Source organism: Hevea brasiliensis, chromosome 2 (genome assembly GCF_030052815.1).
Source record: "Hevea brasiliensis isolate MT/VB/25A 57/8 chromosome 2, ASM3005281v1, whole genome shotgun sequence".
Lineage (NCBI taxonomy): Eukaryota > Viridiplantae > Streptophyta > Magnoliopsida > Malpighiales > Euphorbiaceae > Hevea > Hevea brasiliensis.
The window spans coordinates 25,264,985-25,288,648 of record NC_079494.1 but is presented as its reverse complement, the minus strand read 5'-3'; positions in this window follow the sequence as shown (position 1 = coordinate 25,288,648).

The window sequence follows — 23,664 nt, the reverse complement described above, 5'->3', positions numbered from 1 at the left end:
GGATTTATTGTGTAAAGCTACGTACTACCAATTAGTATACAAGGATAAGAATAGTCGCAAACGACATCTATTTTGGTACAGTTATAATAAAATAAAATTTTCTTATTAGAAAGGAGTTTGAAAATCCTAACCTGGGATTTAAAACTCTAAAGTTAGAATATTGCAAGGTTATAGTTCAGTACAAAAGAAAATAATGATTACACATTAGTGCAAAATAAGCTATAGAATATCGATAAAAAGAAAGAAATAAATAGAACAGTAAGAAATGAGAAAAATACTAGATGAGAATTTTCCACCAGGGCAAACAACTTACTTAAGACGCGTAATGATATCCCGAACTATTTTATCAAGAAGGAAATAAGTTAAACAAAAGCAAACAAGATAATGCAAAATAGCACATAGGCCTTGGTTATAAATGGAGACAGTAAGATAATGGTTATGGACCTATGGCCAAGAAAGAGATAAGCAGTTCATAAATGATCAACAAGGTCCTTTAAGAAAAAAGACTATAAAGGAAAATAATTGTTAAAACAACAACAAGAAAAGACTAAAATATTCTAAACTAAACTGAAGGTTGCATCAAATGATCAAGAGATTTGATAAGAAAAGAGTAAAACTAAGTTCTCACCCATAGGACCATACGAGGTTCTAGAAAGAGTGGATCCACTAGCACACAGATTTGCTTACCTCTAAAATTGAAATGAATTTGAATCTAACTTATGACAGAAGCTCATAAGAAACTTGGCACACGATGTGATCAATCGATGAGTAAATAGTATAGGTTAAAGTGCTGTGGAACCATCATTCAGGCTAGGAAGCTACTAAGGAGTGTGAATAGGACATGAGGAGACAGCACCCACAACTGTTCAGAGACTAATACCAGGTAAAATTTCGAGGATGAAATTATTTTAAGGGGGGGAGAATTGTAACACCCCTATTTGAATAGCCTGGTATATTTCACTGTTCCGGTGATCAGAGTCGATCCGGACAATTAAGGCGATTAGAACCATACTTAAGACAACTAGATAAACCATAAACACAAATAATTAGTAATGTCCAATTAGTTAAGTATAAACAAGAAAAACTAAACATAAGAAGTTAACGAGCCGAGAGTCACAGCGATGGGTGACCTTCTCGGGAATGACTGAGAAGTCAATTTAAACTCTAATTTCAAACCGTAAAATGTGACGCCGCGGTCCTTAAGACCCTTATAAACACAGTGGAAAAGAGAAAATCACGAAAAAGAACTGTTAAAGCAGTCAAATAATTAGGTTAGGGAGCCGGAAGAAATACTAAATTATTTGCAAATAGGGATGAACCGGCGAGGGGCAATTTAGTCAATTGACCCTGAGAGCTGACTCCTGACCTAACTGTCAAATAAAATCGGAGAAAAGAAAATTTCAAAATCGAAAATTAAATTAAAGAACTAATAGAAAAATAAATTAAAAAAAAAAGAAAATGGAAAAGTAAAAAGGTGATGACATCATGCATGACCTCATGCATGATGCCATAAAGAATAAAATTAATTTATTTACTTATTTAGAATTTTGGGTCTTCCATAAGGATAAAAACAAAATAAAAAAAAGAAAAAAACAAAAAAAAAAAAAAACAAAAGTCTTCTTCTTCCTTTCTCCCTTGCCACCCTCACTCTCCCTCATTTCCCCATGGATATCCTCCATTAAAGCTTGCACTCAAGCTTACAATCCTTCATTAAACCTCAATAGCTTCCATAGAAACTTCATAAAAACTTGTTCTAGTCACTTGGGAAGGAGATTGGTCATCAAAGAAAGAGGAAAAAAAATGAAAGCTCAAAGACACCTAACAAGGTTAGTGATTTAAGATGTGAAGTTAGTTTAATTGTTGCATTTTTAGCTTGATTAACTTCTAAATAAACTTAAAATGGAAAGAAAATTTATTGAGGGACCAAACTGAAATTCGGCCAGCATGAAGGGGGAGGGTGATTTGCATGATTTGAATGGTTTAAATGGGTTTAGAAACTCAAATTAATGAGTGGTTATGATTAAAGACCTTGAAAGTAGCTAAATGCAACAAATGACATGAATTAGGTTTTGGACATTAGGGTTAGAGACCAAAAAAGTGAAAAACTTGTAAATGGTGTCTTTGACCTAATGTGAAGTGAAAAATGGTCATTTGTGACCTAATTAAGTGTGTTAAAAGTGTTTAAATCAAAGCCAAATTCGGATTGGGTATGAAGCATGACCAAAAGTCAACTTTGAGGGACTAAAAATGAAATTTTATTAGTCCAATTAATATGGGACCAATTGGGAATGAAAATAGGCACTAAATGACACAATTTTCATTCAGGAAGCATGCCCAAAAAGTGACTAAAACCTAGTGAACAAATTAACCAAAGTTAGAAAATCTCAGTCTGTCCCTGTATAAACTGACCAAATGAACAGTGTTTGTTCATTTGGTCATAACTCAAGCTAGGCAGGTCAAAATGCCCTAAACTTTTACCAGTAGTTAGATGAGATATATACCTAAAACTTTCATGAAGGACACAAACCCAAATTATGCCATTAACCCAATCAAATTACTGAGCAAATTTGGGTCACTGAATCTGCAGAACAGCAGATTTGCCATATGAACAGTAAAGTTTCAATGGCTATAACTCTCTCTAGAAAACTCCGATTTAGGTGATTCTTGAACCGATGGAAACGTAAGACATAGTAGAACATTTTGTATGAAGAAAATTAGACCAAATTATGGACGTAACTTGATCAAATTACTGAACGAAGTTGGATCGATAATCTGCTAGAACCAAAATCTGCAGCATGAACAGTACATATGAACAGTAACTGTATTTTGGCTATAACTTGAGCTACAAAACTCCAATTGGGGTGATTAAAAAAGGAAAATAAACTTAAGACAATGGGGAATATTTTCTATGAAGAAAGTTTTGCCAAATTCCAACAATAAAGTGACCAATGGAATAGTGCAACTTAGGACTCCAAAACTGAAATTTACCAAATTTGCCTAAAAGACTTAGAATTTGCGTAAACAACCAAAACCAACAAGTTTGGTGACCAAAATGTGGTATGTGGGTGAATTTGGAATTCCCCTACCTATGAAGCCTTAGAAAGTCAACAATTTGACTTGAATAGTGTAATGAATAGTAACTCCGAAATGAAAATTTCCAAAAACGTTAGTTTAAGCATATTTGGGCTAGAATTAAGTATTTGTGAGTTAATTATTAGATTTATACTAAGTTATGATACTGAAACACTGTGAAACTGTGTGTTTCAGTGGAAAAAAACACCGGGAAAAAAACACTGTGAAATTATTAGATTAATATGTTCCTCATCTACTTGTGGGGTGAGTTTGATATTTGATGAGTTTCCTCTCTCTCTGGCTTCCCAGTCTGAGGGGCAAGTTTGGATGAGTACTCATTAGCTAGCTAGCCACCTCCCTCATTGATTTCGATTAGTGAGGGTGTTTGCCTTGTCGTGATGTACACACGGCATGTTCGAAAATTTTGTGTCATGGCCTAAGTTGTGTTATTGATTGGCAACACTATTTTTATTGAATTATTTGATCAAAGTTGTGTTGTGTTAAGCTTTGAAAATTATGATTTGTTATAAATGTGATTTGAAAATTTGAAATATGATTGTGAAATATTTGAATTATGAATTGTTCATGAATGTTTTAAATTATACATTTTACGTTTTATTGTGCACCACTGAGTATCTTTATACTCAGCGATAGCTTTAACTTGCTGTCACAGATAGAGAAAATGACATAGCAAAGAGAGTGGTACTTTCTGATCAGAGAGGAGCACGGTTGAAGAAATTCTGTACGGGTATTGTCTATACCCTGGTAGTTTAGTTTGATATAAATATGATAGTATGCATATGTATCTCTGTAGTTTGAGCAGTTGTATAGATAAAATTGTAATAATATTATTTTTGAGATTTTGTGTTTGTAAATTAAATAGTGAATGTAAATTAAATATTTAAAATGCAATGTGCATGAGTTTATGAAATGTTTTGAGTAATTAATGTTTGATTTGAAATTTGGATTTTGAGTTGAAGTGTTGCCAGGGTTGTTGATTTGAAGTTTGGTGGTTGCAAATGGAGTTGTGATTGAGAAATATATTGGGAGTGTTTCTATGTTCAGGTTTTGAAGAACTATTTTCTCAAAATACAGACGGCACTCTGCCGAAATTTTTGTAAAAATTATGGAGATTTTAAATATCCAGAAATTTAATTTATGTTTGGACTCTAAATGAAGGTTTTTAAAATTTGAAAAAAAAAAATTTTACCCACCAATTCTAAAATGAATGAAAATTGTTTTAAAATCCCTTGTAGTATATTTAATGGGTTACCGGTAGGTGAAGTACGGTAATTCATTAGGTGTACTACGGGAACATGTTACATCTTACGAGAAGTAGGGTGTGACATTCTAGGTTTTGGTCATGGTACCAATATTGTATATTAATGTCTTAGGGAAATTTTGCTACTGTTTTCATTGCATTTGGATTTTTGTAGACTAAGTTTTGGCCTTTTTTCCAAAACTGGTCGGGTAAGCCTATGTCCAGCAATTTCTGGGCAATATGTTTCTGGATAGTTTTGTGACTTAACTTAGGCCAATAATTTGGTTTGGTTAGAGGCATTTCTAGGCTCTGTGTTCTTCATGAAAGTTGTAGTCTTATGTCTAAGCTTTCCAATGGTATAAAATTCAGGTTATTTGGACCTGTCTAGAGGGAGTTATGACCAAATGAATATGTACTATTTATTTGGTCATTGTTCTGGGTTCATTGTATGGTCATCCGGATTGAAACAGTAATTAGGTTAATTTGTGGACAGAATTTGGGCATGGTTTCTTCATGGAAAATGGAGTATTTTTGGTTTAGTTTCACCTCTAATTGGCCTCATACCAATTAGAGTAACACAATTTCAGTTATAAGCCAATTTTCACACTGAACTCAGTGGTCCTTTAAACCTACATGTAAAATGCACTCCTAAACCATTTCCTCCAATCTCCCAAACTACAAATTGGCATTCATGGCACTTCTAAATTTCATCAACTCATCTCAAAAAAGTCAAATTCCAACAATTACACAAAATCTCCAATAGTTAGATCAAAACCCTAACTTAAAGTGTCAAAGTCAAGCATACAAATGCAATCCAATTGCTAATACATGTAACTTCATCACTCGACATCATTAATCATCATTATAGTGGAGAATTCTTCAACACTACTAATCACCATTTACATGCATGAATTTATTAAACCCTCATGTTTCCCAAGGCTGTCGAATTTCAGGGTTCTCAAATACTCATCATTTTCTTCAATTTTCTTATCATACCAATCATTTCAACATGCTTAGCATGATTAAAGAAGAGAGATAAGATAAATCTTGCACTAACCTTGTTCAAGAAATTCCTAAGCTTGTAAAACTTCAACTTCCTTTAAATTCATGCCTACCAATAGACTTCCCAAGGTGTGGGGATGATTTTTAATGAAGATGGTTTAGGGTTTTAGGGTGGAACAACATGAGAAATCAAGGTTAACAAGAAAGAAAATGGTGGGAGCTAGTGAGAGAAATGTTCGGCCATGGGAGAGTTGAAGAAGAGGAAGATGAAAATGACTTTGAGTGGTTGAATTCTTGTCATCTTATACTTACATATATCCTATGGTAAATTGCATAAAATATTAATGATGTAATATTTGCGTCGTGCTTAGTAATAACTCATATAATAACTCATATATTTATATTTGATTTTCTTTCTTTTCTTTTCCCATTTCAATTGCATTTTTCATGATTTTAATTTATTTTATGTGTTTTAATCTCTCTTATTTTAATTGACATTTACGTCAAAATTCAACTCTGAGGTTGAAATGACCCTTCATTATGCTTATCGAGTTATTTTTATCTGTACCGATTAATAAATTTTCTTAAATTTTCTTTGACATTTTTAATGTCATTTATATCTCAGTAAACCTTTAATTAAGTCTTAAAAATTATTTCCTAAGGTTTCTCGTGGGTTTGGGGTCAGCAACTGTCTACGTAATGACTTCCTAGTACGGTCACCAATCGCCAGAACCTCGGCTCATTTAACCTAGTTGCATTTCATTTCTTTTATTTCCTCTTAATTTTTCTTGTATTTTCTTATCATTTATTCTATCAATTTATGCTTTCTCACTCTAGTTTAAGTATAGTTTCAGACATTTTGGTTGTCCGAACAGACGTTAGTCATGGAAATAGTAGAATGTACGAACTACCTAAAGTGAGGGCATTACGCCACATCTTTCGAAGGGGTAAGGTGTGACATGCTATAGACATTAATAGCTAATTAAAGTAAATTCAAACAAGTAACAATTCATAATAACTTTACAATAATGTATGATGTATTCTCCTATAACTATGTAATTATAATCAACTGATCTTGCTCATGAACTACGCATATAGAAATAAGTTATCCATTAACCAAGGTAAGAACTAAATTTACAAGTAATGAACAACTTACAGAACATAAATATTGATCATTTTATTATTCCATTTAATAGCCAAATTCCTTTCTTATATGACTTCCCTGATACCGAATACTGGGATTTTAATGCAACACCTTCTTTCAGATGTCGTCATATATTTTCTCTTTACTACTGCAACATCTTCTTTCGGATGTTGTCTTATATATCCCTTTCACCACTGCAGTAACACCTTCTCTCAAGTGTCGTCTTACATGCCTTTTTTTATAATCAATACGTACATTCTAACACCGTCTTTTAGATGTTTTCTTTACATGCTCATAGATATAGATTCATTTCAGGTTGTAGATCTGCTAGCTTATCCCCCTATTTGGCATGCCAAACTATCTGGTTTCTATTTTCAATCTAATCGGAATCTTGGGTCTTAATAGCCTTATAACATGATATTAGGTAATTCAACCTTCTTACATCCATAATGGATTGACACTCATCACTTTAACACCAATTGATATCATCATATAATCAATTTTATATCAAAAATAAGGACATAACCATGTAACTTGTCATTTTATTTATGCCAAGTAGTGACTCTCATAACATTAATGCTTATCATCACATAATCATTTGCACATTCCCAATAAGAACATAATTATATAACTTATCATTTCATTTGGCAAAGTAGTAACATCCCATTACATAGCAATTAGAATCAACAAATTACTTTCCAATAGGCAGCTTTCCCATTCATATTGCAACCATAATTAGACTTAGAGAAAGTCATTTTCAAGATCAATTCCTTCCATTAAACATATCAATTTATGTCTTAATTTTCATTCGGAATCAATTTGATCAGCAGTTAAATGTGTAGAAATTCATTTATAACCCTTTGTTCACAAAGTGATCAAAAAGTGAATTATCTTTTCAGGAGGGTCACCTATTTGGTACCCTATTTTCTATCAACTCTTTGGACACCCTAAAGACAGAATTTGGTTCTATAATCTTCATACAATTTGTAGCCTAGTGTCTTACCTTTCATTTAAATCAAGAATCACCCCATTCCAAGATCTAGATCTCAAGTTATGCTCATTTTTCTACATACTATCCAGTTTCTACATAAGCAGTTCTGGTTACAACAAAATTCATAGTTCCTGTTCATAAGATAATTTGACCATTGTAAAGACAGATTCCATCAAAGTAGTCTTCATAAGAAATGTTCCTACATGTTTTAAGTTTCCAATGGTTCAAGAATCACCTAATTTGGATGAATATATTGTGAGTTATAGCTAATTTACCAACTAATATTCACGAATGCAGTGTTCTGAGAATTCCAAGTTTCCATATTTCCAGTATAGGTTTGCACTCAACTTTCATATATGTTAAACCCAGAATTGGTACAAGGTCTCTGAAGTAAAATTTTAGGCCTATGTCTTAGGTTTTAAAAGCATCTTGTAGCACCTCCATTGAAGATGTACAGAGGGAGATATGCCCTGTTTACTACACGGAGGTCACAGGGCTAATTGCTGGAATTCCAGGAATTCCAGTTTTGCAATTCCAAATTATTCTAAAATTTCAACCACTTTGTCCTAAGAATTTGATCTTGGTCAAAACATAGAAATTGTAGGTCTATGTCTTAAGAAAATTTTGGTGTAAATTATATCTCAATTAAAGCTCTATAACTCAACTTATAACCAAATTAGTACAGACTACTCACTAAATATACTGGTAGTCACCATTCAAGGATGCATAAAGTGGCAATTTTGGTAATAAGCTTAAACAAGCACTTACCTCAACTTAATTCAAGAAATTTACTCCCAATTGTAATTACTTTTCATCAAAATCCCAAGCCAAATCAATGCTTGATTTTGGTTTCTCCCCACCAACAGTTCTGTCCTTTTGAATCAGCTCACCAACCTTGATTCCTTCCTCTTTCACCTTGATTTCATGCTTTGTTCTTCAATTCCTTCAATTTCATCACAAAATAACATCTTAATTTCATGAATTAGGGTTTATATTTAAGATTGGATGAAAGAAAATGGGGAAAAAAGGAGAGAGAGTGGGACAGTAGATTGCTTGGAAGAAGACCACTTTAATTGATTTTTATCTTCTTTACTTTTTCTCTCCACTTAACATGTGTTCTAGCCACTTGTCCTCTTTTCACTTGTTTTAATTAGTGAATGATTAACTTAATTAATCCTACTTAAGCTTCTTAATAAAACTCAATTAGGTGCTAAGTTAGAAAATTTTAATTTTTCTCTCAAACTTCATTAACTATGCAACAAAGTCCATAAGTGTCTTTTACAATTTTCACTTAAATCCCTTATTTATTCTATTTTATATATCATATTCAATATTTGATATTCTTACTGAAATATACTAAATACGGTCTATAAATTCGGGGTATTATAGAATCTATCTTTAAGATAGTCAAATTGGCCTATGAATAGGAACCATAAATTCTAATTGTATCCATACCTGGTCAGGTAAAAACTGGATAGTATGTAGAAAAATGAGCATAACTTGAGATCTAGACCTTGAAATGGGGTGATTCTTGATTTAAATGAAAGGTAAGACACCAAGCTACAAATTGTATGAAGACTATAGGACCAAATTCTATCTTTAGGGTGCCCAAAGAATTGATAGAAAATAGGGTACCAAATAGATATCCCTCCTGAAATGATAACTCACTTTTTAAACACTTTGTGAATAAAGGGTTATAAACAAATTTCTACATGTCTAAATATTGATCAAATTTATTCCTAATGAAAGTTAAGACATAAGACTAAGACTTTCATGTAACGATCGGGCTCCAACCACTAGAGAAATTGTCCGCTTTAGCGATAAGCCTCACAGTTTCGTCCCATAGGTGGAATGGAGAACTTCCTAGGAGGTCACCCATCCTAGGATTTCTCTCAAGCAAGCACGCTTAACCCTGGAGTTCTTCCAACTCTCTAGGCCATTCCACCAAAAGGCGCCTCTAGTGATTAGTTCCCTCATTTTATATATCATTACTTTTTGAACCCAAGACCATCTCCGTGCTTTGCCGATATGGGATTTGCCTAAGGGACCTTTCTCCCCCCCTTTCGGGACTCAGCATCCTCGCTGAGGTTTGCCCCACCATCGCTCAAGAGGACACGCCAGCAGCTCTGATACCAATTGTAACGATCGAGCTCCAACCATTAGAGGAATTATCCGCTTTAGCCATAAGCCTCACGGTTTTGTCCCATAGGTGGAATAGAGAACTTCCTACGAGGTCACCCATCCTAGAATTTCTCTCAAGCGAGCACGCTTAACTCTGGAGTTCTTCTAACTCTCCAGGCCATTCCACTAAAAGGCGCCTCTAGTGATTAGTTCCCTCATTTTATATATCATTACTTTTTGAACCCAAGACCATCTCCGTGCTTTGCCGATATGGGATTTGCCTAAGGGACCTAACTTGGGAAGTCCTCGTGTTGCACCCCTTTAAAGGCAAACCTCAGCGAGGACGCTGAGTCCAGAAAGGGGGGGAGAAAGGTTCCTTAGGTAAATCCCACATCGGCAAAGCACGGAGATGGTCTTGGGTTCAAAAAGTAATGATATATAAAATGAGGGAACTAATCACTAGAGGCGCCTTTTGGTGGAATGGCCTGGAGAGTTGGAAGAACTCCAAGGTTAAGCGTGCTCGCTTGAGAGAAATCCTAGGATGGGTGACCTCCTGGGAAGTTCTCCATTCCACCTATGGGACAAAACCGTGAGGCTTATGGCCAAAGCGGACAATTCCTCTAGTGGTTGGAGCCCGATCATTACATTTCATGAAGGAATGTTGTCCAAAAATTATGCGTAAATAACCTTAAAATTAACTAGAAGATAGGGCATAGAATCTGGAACCTGACAGGAGTGCATTATGAACTGTCCAAAGTAAAAAGGGTATAACTTACCCTAAGAAACTCCAAATGAGATGATTCTTATTTTCTTGGAAAGTTAAGATCGAAGGGATCAACTTTTATAAAGAATGAATTGCAACTTTTTCAAATTCAGACTCTAAAATGTGTCTAGAATCTGCCCTGTAATTGGCGAAGTAGAAATTTTACTTAAGGACAGTTGTTGATTAATTTACTATAACTTTTGATCCTTGAATCCAAATCAAGTGATTCAAAAACAATATTAAAGTTAAGACCTAGATTTAAAAATATCATGAAGAAAGTTAAATTTAAATCCTGCAATTACTAAGTCAAAATGCTTGAGCAAAGAAATGCATAAATCTAATTTTTATTGGAATTTGGCAATGGACATCATAGTTGTGAATTTTGTGTAAATGTATAAAATTTACATGCATGAAATATGAAAATATAATAATGACATAAATTTATATGCATATAAGTATTATTGATTACATCATGTGAAAAATAGAAATGATAATTATCCTATTAAGCCTGAGTAAACCTAGACAGTGAATTATTGTTTTGGATAGATTGGCATGCCAATAGAGGATATCATTAGAAGTACTGCATTAATTATTGTTGTAAATATGTAAATGGTTTGGTGGCCAATATTGGATGTACCTGAGGACATTAAAATTATTTGCATAATTACTAGCTCAATGGGATCAACTTAACTAATGCAAGATAAGTCAATAATGGATGTACCTAAGATTTTGAGCATTAGGGGCTAGGTAAATGATTGAACCTCACATGAGATGTGATGGGCAAGGAGTTGCTCATTTATGGTTTATTGTAATTCCAATAATGGATGTACCTGAGGATGATCAATAGAATTATAAGAATTCAATCACCTACTAGAAATCCATCCAACTAGGATTTCCGTTTTCTACTTTGGAAGTGTAGGATTCACTAAGTTAGTGGGAGGACCAACTTGATTAGAAGACCATAATCATTTTGGTTAATTACATGATACATTTACTAACAAATATGCTTATTTTCTGCAGTTAATTTTCTAATAATAATGAGCACAGAACAACTACCACCATTCAATATCCTTGCAAGCATACCTGATCGTAATAGGTTAACAGGACCTAATATGTCTGATTGGCTAAGAAATTTGAAACTTTTCCTGAACCTTGAACATATAGGATATGTTCTAGACTCAAATGTTCCTGGTCCCTTACCTCCAAAGGCCACCCAAGAGGAACATGAAACTTTGGACAAGTGGAAGGAGCATGATATGAGAGCTAAGTGTTACATGCTTGCTTCTATGAGTAATGAGTTACAAAAGCAGCATGAAAACATGCAGAGTGTGAGTGAGATCCTCCTTCACCTATAAGAGTTGTATGGTGGGCACAGCAGGAATGCTAGGTATGATATATCTAGACAGTTGTTCCACATGAGGATGTCTGAGGGACAGAATGTTGGGGATCATGTCTGTCACACCCTACCCCTCCGTAAGGCATAACATGATCCCGTATTATACCTAATGAATTACCAACTTCGTCTCCTGATAACTCATTAAATATACTACAAGGGATTTTAAAAGTTTTCTTACTTCTTTTTACAATGGTGAGCACTATTTACAGATGTTAAAAAAATTTTTTGAACTGAAGTGAAACAGCTAACACATTTGAATAATTAACAATTTCTGCAAAAATTTTGGCAGAGTGCCCTCTATAATTTGAATAAAACAGTTCTTCAAAAACCTATAAAAAGCACTTCAAATATATTTCTTAATCTCAAACTCCAACATCCAAATCAACACAATAAGTTTCTCAACATTTGTCTACTCAATCCACAATAATTTTCTAGTGTTTTCAAAAGCTGAGATAAAAGAAATATATCACAATATTTACAAACCAAAATAATTTACAAATTTAATTTACAACTTTAATGTAAAATTTTAATTTATAACTGCTCAAAACCAAGAACACTATATACATACAGTGAACATACATTACAATACAAAATTCAAAATATGGTATACTCAATATACCCGATGAACTCTTAATATAGCATTAGCAGCCTAGTCTGCTGCCCTGTTAGTCTGTCTACCTGCGACAGCAATGAAAAGCTATCGCTGAGTAAAATTTACTTAGTGGTGCACAATAACAATTTGAAATGCGATATATAAATCTTTTATTGACAATTCATAAATCAAATAATTCACAATTCCATTTCACAATTTACAAAGTTCTTATAACACAAATTTGATCAAACAATTGAATAACACAGTTTTGCCAATCAATAACACAATTTGATCAAATAACTGAATAACACAGTTTTGCTAATCAATAACACCATTTGATCAAATAACTGAATAACACAGTTTAGGCCATGACATAATTTTTCTGCACATGCTGTGTTATACTCCACGACAAGACACACTCACCCCAATAGTCAAAATCAATGAGGGAGGAAGCTAGCTAAATAATGAGTACTCATCCCCACTCACCTCAGACTGGCAAGTCAAAGAGGGAGGAATATAATCACACTCACCCCAGACTGATAAGTCAAGAGGGAGGAATATAATCACACTCACCCCATAAATGGAGGAGGAACATAGTAATATTGTCATGCCAAGTGTGAATCAAAATAATTCCAAATCACAATATTTCATACAAACCACAAATCACATTTTATCTCAAAATTTCCATTTGCAAAGTAGGCAACACAATAATTTCCAAATAATATTCCCAAAGCTAAAACAATAAAAAATTATTCATAACTCATTTCTTCAAATAAATTTTCTGGTAAAAGTAGTGAATATAAAAAGTATTGTGTACAGACACAATTTAAAACTATAATGTTCAAATAAATTTTTAAGTAGAAAATAAGAAATCAAAATTATTGTGCATAAACACAATTTAAAACAATAATATACAAATAATCATAGTTTATTTCAATTAAAAAATTCAAAAGAAATAACTATTGTGCACAAACCTCTGATATATGCCTCTTGGCCCTGACTCAGTGTTCCTTATGCTTCTCAATATCCTTTTCAACTGAAACACACAATTTAAAGTGTTTCAGTACTCAATGAATTTGTTTCTAATAATAAAATCCAATATTTAAATTTTTTTGGTACTATTCCCTTCAATTCATTTCATTAGTCAACCTATAATATTGACCCTTGATGCACTCTAAGTGAGTCAATTCTAATGTTATCAATATGTCACATTTAATAGCCTTTTAGTGTTGGTACATGTTACCAAATTCATTTTCAAGTATATTGCATTTTATTGCAATTTGCTGGATTTCGGTATACTAATTTGACCTAGCCGGATGACTTAGTTCCCTCAGTTTTCGGGTTTCAGTCCAAACTACAAACTTATAGGACTATGTCTTATTGCACGCGGGGCAAAATTTTAGGTCATTCTGAGTTGTGTAGACCAAGTTATGGTCAATCTACCAATGTTGGATAGAATGTACTAAAATGGAAGCTTTATGTCATTTTTAGGTCACTTTTGGTTCGGCCAGTTTTTGGACTTAAACTTGTGCAAGCTATTGGGCTTAGTTCTAGCCATTTTTGGGCTGTAGATATATGTCTCAACTATTCATGGTAAAAATTTCAGGTCAATGGGACCTGTTTTGAGTGAGTTATGGCCAAAATACTAACTACTGCCCAAATGGTCAATTTTCAGGTTTTCAAAGCACTAATTCAGATTTGGTCATTTTTCAAGTCACCTTTTAAGTAGAATTTTGGTAAGCTTCCTTCATGAAAGTTGGCACATTTTGTGCCTAGTTTCACCTCCAATTAGTCTCATATCAATTGGAGCCACACACTTAAGGTTCTAAGTCAAAACATACACTACCTAATTACACATTGTTCATCACTCATCAATTACACATCCTATGCTTACCAAGTTAACTCTTCCATGTCATTTCTGTTTTGCACCTTACCAGTAACACATTTCACAACACATTTTTGGTCATTTTGGCAGCTTATAACCATTCTCAATATGCACACTATAATCCAGAATTTTTCAAGTCCAATTACAACAATTAAACACATGAATGCACCTCATTTACATGTCCAAATTCAAACCTTAATACACACATACATGCTGCCATCCATAACAACATAATTCAATAATATAATTCCATAAACCAAACCATGAAACAACACATTTTGATCTTCTTCATAAGGCTACCACAAGTTTACACATACCCATCAATTTCCACTTTCATTTTTCAAGCTTACAATTCAAACCTTACACATGGGATTCAACTTCAATACAATTAAACATTTCAATCATCATTCAAACCACTATTTACATGCAAGAATAAACTATTCTTATTGAAGTTCCATGGCTGCCAAAATGTACCTCTCCATTAACTCATCAAACTTCAAAAATCCTTCCACAAATCAACTACCCACAACACCCATTCAAAGTTTAATGAAACAAGAATTAAAAATATATACTTACCACTTTTGAAATTCTTCAAAACCTCACCAAAACTTAATTTTCTTGCTGCCTATCTACTGTCCAAGTTGTGTAGAACAACTTTAGTAAAGGAAAATGCAAGGATCATGGCTTGAAGATGGGAGAGTGAAGCTTGCATGGTTGGCCATCCATGGAGGTTTTGAGAGTTTTTTTCTTCAATTTGGCAAGGTGAGCGAGGTTGAAGAAGATGAGTGATCTGTTGTCTACAATATGTTTAATGGTCCACTTTAGTGGAGTTAGTGGAGCACTAATAGAATTAAAAGCATTTTTTTATGTTAAACTTCCATAATTTGCATATTTTCCTCCTATCTTTTGCTATTTAGGTTTTGTACCACTATTTTAATTTTTTATGATATTTTCAAGTGTAATATCATTTATTTTTAATGGACATTTAGGTCAAAAGACAATTTAGGGAGTCAAATGACCACAATGCCCCTGTTCGAGTTGCATTCCCGATTTTTCGGTAACACCGAGTTTTGTTGTTTTCTTGATTTCTCGTTTTTCTTTGCACTAATTAATTAATTTTTCTTTGATATTTCTAATGATATTTATACTTCAATAAACGTTTATTTAAGTCCTAAAAATATTTTTCAGGGTTCTCCACGGTCCAGGGCTAGTCAACGGTCCACGCCGTAACTTCCCGATGCGATCACCCATCGCTATGGTTCTCGGCTCATTTAACTTGGTTACATTTCATTGCTATTATTTTTCCATTGTTTTTCTTGTCTTTTCTTTTCTTGTATTTCATTATTCTATGTCTCATCACTAATATTTAAATATAGTTCTAGGCATTTTAGCTGTCCGAACAGACACTAGTCACCGGAGCAGTAGAACGCACTACCGAACATAGGGGTGTTACAATGTCCATAGAGTGATTCGGCTAATTGAGCAGCTGGAACATCTTGACTTTAACATGGATTTCCAACTGCAGACGGATTTGATCCTTCAGTCCCTTCCTGAGTCTTTTGGGAATTTTGTGACAAATTTCCATATGACTAAACAGGAATACACCTTGGCTAGTTTACTCAACATGCTGGTTATTGCCCAAAAGAATATGTCAGGCAATAAAAGGAAAAGAGGTAGCTTTAATTGCATCTTCTTCTACTGGAAAGTCCAACAAGAAAAAGGGTAATAAGAAAAAGAAATCTCAGATTCCTGGTCCTTCCAAGAAAATAGCTAAATAGAAAGGGAAAACTAAAGCTGCTGGAGGCAAAGGAAAGTGTTTCCACTGCCAGAAGGATGGGCATTGGAAAAGGAACTGCCCATAATATCTTGCTTCTCTGAAGGACAAAAAGGATAGACCTTTGAAAGGTATGTTCATATCTTGTTATTTAGATTCTGATGATACTCACAGTTCATCTATAGCTTGGGTTTTAGATACTGATCCCAGTTCTCATATTTCTCATGATATGCAAGAACTAACAAATAGTAGCAGTTTGCGTTCTCAAGATGTTAGAATCCGGATTGGCAATGGCTCAACTGTTGAAGCTTTAGCCATAGGATCTAAATCTTTTTACATGTCTGGACATGTTTTGTGTTTGGATAATATTTTATATGTACCTTATGCTTTTAAGAACATCATTTCTATATCTAGTTTGACTATAAATGGCTATGAATTTCAGTTCACAGATGATGTTTATAATATTTATTTTTTAAATAAATATGTTGTTTCGAGTTATATGAATGATGGCCTTTATTATTTAGATAATAATGACAAACAAAAAATGAATGCAAGTGATCTAAATGAATGCAATGCCATGGTGAAAAACAACTCAAGTTCAAAATATATTTGGCACTTAAGGTTATGTCTTGTTACAGAAGATAGAATTGCAAAATTGGAGAAAATGGGGATTCTATCCTCATTGGGCTCTGAGCCTACTCTAACTTGTAAATCTTGCCTTCCGAGCAAAATGACTAGATCACCCTTTATTAGACAAGGGCTAAGGGCTGAAAATATTCTGGAGCTAATACATAGCGATGTATGTGGTCCATTTAAGAAAATGGCTAGAGGTAGTTTTCATTACTTTATTACCTTTACTGATGATAAATCAAGGTTTAGGCATGAATCCTTTGAAAAGTTCAAAGAATTTAAATCTGAAGTAGAAAATCAAACAGGAAAGAGTATTAAAGCTCTTCGATCAGATCGTGGAGGTGAACATTTGAGTACTAAATTTGATGAATACTTGAGAGAGCACGGCATTGTTTCCCAGCTGACTCCTCCAGGAACACACCATAGCTGAATGGTGTATCTAAAAGGAGAAATCGTACCCTATTGGATATGGTACGTAGTATGATGAGCTATACTGATATGCCAATCTCCTTTTGGGGATTTGCATTAGAATCAGCTTTGTATATTCTGAATAGGATTCCATCAAAATCAGTTTCTTCCACACCTTATGAGATATGGCATGGAAGAAAACCAAGTCTTAAGCATGTTAAGATTTGGGGTTATCCAGCTTATATTAAAAAGCTGAACACTGATAAATTGAAAACCAGATTAGAAAAGGGTTGATTTGTTAGATATCTAAAAGATAGTTTTAGATATTATTTTTATTTGCCTACTTGACAAAAGGTTGTGGTAAGTAGAGATGCCACATTTCTTGAACAACAGTTTGTTCAAGAAGGAGGCAAAGGAAGAAAAATAGAGTTAGAATTGGAGAATTCTGACCAACCAACAGATCAGATGGATATAGATCCATCTAGTCAACCTACACCTATTGATGAAATATCTACAGCTATTCCTCATAGAACAACCAGGGTATCTCACCCACCAGTGAGATATGGTTTTCTTCATGAAGAAGAACAAGAGTTGTCTACTCATGAAGAAGTAGATCATAGAGATGATCCACTTACTTATGAAGAAGCTATATCAGATATAGACTCTTCAAAATGGATTGATGCTATGAAATCCAAGATTGATTCCATGTATAAGAATCAAGTTTGGGATCTTGTTGACCCACCTGAAGGTATTGTACCTATAGGGAATAAATGGGTTTTCAAGAAGAAAATTGATTCTGATGGAAAGGTAGAAACCTATAAGGCAAGGCTAGTAGCGAAAGGGTTTCGCCAAAGGCAAGGAATCGACTATGAGGAGACTTTCTCGCCTGTTGCCACGCTTAAATCAATTAGAATTCTATTAGGAATAGCTGCATACTATGATTATGAGATTTAGCAGATGGATGTTAAAACAGCTTTTCTCAATGGATACATTAAAGAAAACATTTTCATGGAACAACCTAGGGGTTTTGAATCCCAAGATGGTTCCAAGGTATGCAAGCTAAAGTGATCCATTTATGGGTTGAAGCAAGCTTCCAGGAGTTGGAACATCCATTTTGATGAAGCCATTAAATCATTTGGTTTTATCAAAAATGAGGGTGAGTCATGTGTATATAAGAAGGTTAGTGACAGTGCTATCACTTTCCTTGTCTTATATGTGGATGACATACTGTTGATGGGTAATGACACAGGTATGTTGACAACCGTAAAGGTATGGTTGTCAAATACATTCTCTATGAAAGACTTAGGGGAGGCAACCTATATACTTGGGATTCACATCTATAGAGATAGAGCAAAAAGAATAATTGATTTATCCCAAAGTCTATACTTGGAAAAGGTGTTAAAGAGGTTTAACATGCTTGATTCCAAGAGAGGATTGTTGCCAGTGAGACATGGTATCCACCTTTCTAAAGAGATGTCTCCAAAGACACCTGAAGAAAGAGATAAAATGGCCAGGATTCCATATGCTTCGGCTATTGAAAGTTTAATGTATGCAATGTTGTGTACTAGGCCAGATATCGCATATGCTGTTAGTTTAACTAGCAGGTATCAATCCAATCCAGGTTTGGAATACTGGATAGCTGTCAAGAATATCCTTAAGTACTTGAGAAGAACAAAGGATTTATTCTTGATCTGTTGAGGTGGAGACTTGCAATTGGATGGTTATACTGATTCTGATTTCCAATCAGATATCAATGATAGAAAGTCTACCTCTAGGTATGTGTTCATTTGTAATGGAGGTGCAGTCAGTTGGAAGAGTTCCAAACAGAGCACGACTGCAGATTCCACTACCGAGGCTGAGCATATTGCTGTATCAAATGCTGCAAAGGAAATTGTTTGGATAAAGAAGTTCGTGATAGAACTTACAGTAGTTCCTTCCAATGAGTCAGTAGTTCCACTACACTGTGACAACAATGGAACAGTCATACAGGCTAAGGAACCTCTGTCTCACCAGAAATCCAAACACATAGAAAGGCGTTACCACATTATCAGAGAAATAGTTAGACGAGGCGATGTAGCCATGCAGAAAATAGCATCAGCTGAAAATCTAGCTGATCTATTCACTAAGCCTATGTCACAGACTCAGCTAGATTGACATTTTGAGAAGATGGGTCTAAGATATTGTAATGAATGGCTCTAGTGCTAGTGGGAGATTATTAGTAGTATCCCTAGAGCATATCATTGTGTATGTATTTTGTACATATTTTTATTAATAAAAGGCATTTCCACTTTTCTGTTTACATAATATATTTACGTGTAATAGAAAAGGTCCATTGATATTTTGTTAGAAATTCTATTCTTAAGTTGTTAAGAATATGAGTGACAGTATTTCTACTACAAAGTATCATAAATAGGTTCACAATCGAGGATACTTCACAATAAGGACATGACTTCCAGAAAGATTGTATTCATGTTTGTTCCCAAGTTATTTATATGAGATATAAATAAGATGGAATGGTGAATCTCATGCCATATGACAAACATGATAGGCACTTATAAATGATAAGTAGGCCGAACCAGTAACACTTATGATAAGCACATGGAGTTTACTCTTGTCAATGTATTATCATAAATCATATCAGTGCATATAATCTTTAGACCTGAGATAGCACAATTATCTTGTATATAGGTGGTTTGAGTTTGATATTGCTTTCATACTTGTACTGTGTATGGGTATATGGGCATCTGTTGGCTCCTACTAGTTATATATGGAGGTAGGTGTTGATCAAGATGGAATATATTCGTCTAAGTAAATAGAGATAAAATCCTATGTTCATTTAATTATTCTTGATATTTCAAGTTCCTGGCCAGGACATATAGATTTAATCAGAAAGGAGTTTCTGATGAGAAAATCTTTTTAATCAAGAATTGGAATTAAAAGAGAACATAATATTCATAGCAAATGGGATTTGACATAAACCATGACTTCAGCTTGAGTTGGGATTTTGTAACAGAGAGATTCTAGTGCATGGTAACATATGATTATAGGTTCATTTAAGGTAAACCTTATTACTGATTGGGTGGTCATGGCATGCTATGCTAGGTGTTAACCATGATCTATGAGGTGCATAACATGATTTAGAGAAATCATTTATGGTAAGAAAGAGTTCTGATGATATTAAGAGTTGATATCATGTCTCATTGCCAATTAGTGATGAGCATAGTAAGTCACACACATACACAAGTAATCAATAAATTAAATATGATTTAATTAATTAATTAAAGAGTTTAATTAATTAATTAATTAGGTTTGGTTTGCAATTAGATTGCAAAGTCCCTAGCATGACTTGAAACCAAATCTAGATTATTGGATGTATAGTATAAGTTAAATTTATATTTAAAGTGTTTAAATATAAATTTAATTAATGAGAAATTAATTAATAAAGATTAATTAATTGATTTATATTTGATATAAATTGATTAGAAAAAGAGAAATAATTATTTTGAGTTGAGAACTCAAAATTAAGACACAGGGGCATTTTGGTCATTTCACAGGGTGACATGTGGTACCATATGATGGTGACACATGGCACTACACAAAAGCTTTCCAAATGTCTTTTAATCAAGCAAGATGATTAAAATTAAGATTAAATATAGGTTTGACACTTGGCACAATGTGATTGGGTCAATTAAACCTAGAACCAATCAGAGGGTGACATGTGGCAAGGGTTTAAGTGGTGACCTAGCTATATAAGTGTAAGGATGTAAGAACAAATATACAATCTGCTCATTCTCAAAAAGTTGCCGCCACACTTAGCTCCTCTCCCTTCTCTTCTTCTTCATCTCTCATCATTTCAAAGAGATTAGCAAATAATCTCTTGAATTAAAAATACTAGAAATTATTTTTAGTGTCACACCCTACCCCTCTGTAAGGCATAACATGATCCCGTAGTATACCTAATGAATTACCAACTTTGTCAACTGATAACCCATTAAATACACTACAAGGGATTTTAAAACTTTTCTTATTTCTTTTTATAGTGGTGAGCACTATTTACAGGTGTTAAAAACCTTTTTGAACTGAAGTGAAACAGCTAACACATTTGGACTATTAATAATTTCTGTAAAAATTTTGGCAGAGTGCCATCTGTATTTTGGACAAAACAGTTCTTCAAAAACCTGTAAAAAGCACTTCAATATTTTTCTCAATCTCAAACTCCAACATAATTCAACACAATATGTTTTTCAACTCAAATCCACAATAATTTTTCAAAGACTGAGATAAAAGAAATACAGTACAAATTTTTCAAGCCAAAATACTCATAATTTACTTTACAACTTCAATGTACAATTTTAATTTATAACTGCTCAAAACCAAGAACAATATATACATACAGTGAACATACATTGCAGTACAAAATACAAAATGTTGTATACTCAATATACCCGATGATCTCTCAATGTAGTACTAGCAGCCTAGTCTGCTGCCCTGTCAGTCTATCTACCTGCGACAGCAATGAAAAGCTATCGCTGAGTAAAATTTACTCAGTGGTGCACAATAACCATTTGAAATAATCTTTTATTGACAGTTCACAAATCAAATGATTCACAATTCCATTTCACAATTTACAAAATTCATCTAACACAAATTTGATCAAATAACTGAGTAACACAGTTTTGCCAATCAATAACACAATTTGATCAAATAACTGAATAATATCATTTTGCAAATCAATAACACAATTCGATCAAATAACTGAATAATATCGTTTTGCAAATCAATAACACAATTCGATCAAATAACTGAATAATATTGTTTTGCAAATCAATAACACAATTCGATCAAATAACTGAATAATATCGTTTTGCAAATCAATAACACAATTCAATCAAATAACTGAATAATATCGTTTTGCAAATCAATAACACAATTCGATCAAATAACTGAATAATACAATGTTGCTAATCAATAACACAATTTGATCAAATAACTGAATAATATCGTTTTGCAAATCAATAACACAATTCGATCAAATAACTGAATAATATCGTTTTGCAAATCAATAACACAATTCGATCAAATAAATGAATAATATCGTTTTGCAAATCAATAACACAATTCGATCAAATAACTGAATAATACAATGTTGCCAATCAATAACACAATTTAGGCTATGACACAGTTTTTCCACACATGCCGTGTTGTACACCACGACAAGACATACTCACCCCAATAATCAAAATCAATGAGGGAGGAAGCTAGCTGAATAATGAGTACTCATCCACACTCACCTCATACTGGCAAGTCAAAGAGGGAGGAACATAATCACACTCACCCCAGACTGATAAGTCAAAGAGGGAGGAATATCACACTCACCCCATAAATGGAGGAAGAACATAGTAACAGTGTCATGCCAAGTGTAAATCAAAACAATTTCAAATCACAATATTTCATACAAATCGTAAATCACATTTTATCTCAAAATTTCCATTTGCAAAGTTGGCAACACAATAAGTTCCAAATAATATTCCCAAAACCAAAGCAATCAAAAATTATTCATAACTCATTTCTCCAAATAAATTTGCTAGTAAAAGCAGTGACTATAAAAGTATTGTGCACGGACACAATTTAAAACTATATTGTTCAATTAAATTTTTAAGTAGAAAATGAGAAGTCAAAATTATTGTGCACAAACACAATTTAAAACAATAACATACAAATAATCATAATTTATTTCAATTGAAAAATTCAAAAGAAATAACTATTGTGCACAAACATAATTTAAAACAATAACATACAAATAATCATAATTTATTTCAATTGAAAAATTCAAAAGAAATAAATATTATGCACAAACATAATTTAAAACAATAACATACAAATAATCATAATTTATTTCAATTGAAAAATTCAAAAGAAATAAATATTGTACACAAACACAATTTAAAATAATAACATACAAATAATCATAATTTATTTCAATTGAAAAATTCAAAAGAAATAAATATTGTGCACAAACATAATTTAAAACAATAATGTACAATAATCATAATTCATTTCAATTGAAAAATTCAAAAGAAATAGCCGTTGTGCACAAACCTCTGATAACTGTCTCTTGGCTCTGACTCAGTGTTTCCTTCCCCTCCTTGAGTCTTTGCTAACTGAGAAACACAATTTGAAGTGTTTCAGTACTCATTTAAACTGTCTCTAACGATAATGCTTGATAATTAATTCACTGAATTCATTTATTCGCTTAGTCAACCTACTATGTCGACCCTTGGTACATTCTAGGTAATTTAGGTTTTAATGTCATTAATATGTCACATTCGATAGTCTTTTAGGGTTGGTACATGTTACCAAATTCATTTCCGTGTATACTGCATTTTCTTGCGATTTGCTGGATTCCGGGATAGTAGTTTGACCTAGCCGGACGACCTAGTTTCCTCGATTTTTGGGTTTCGGGTTTTGGTCAAAACTACAAACTTGCAGATCTATGTCTTATGGAACTCGAGGAAAAATTTCAGGTCATTCTGAGTTATGTAGACCAAGTTATGGTCATTTTACTATTACTGGTCAAATTGCACCAAAATTGGTCATTTTAGGTCACTTTAGGTCATTTTAGGTT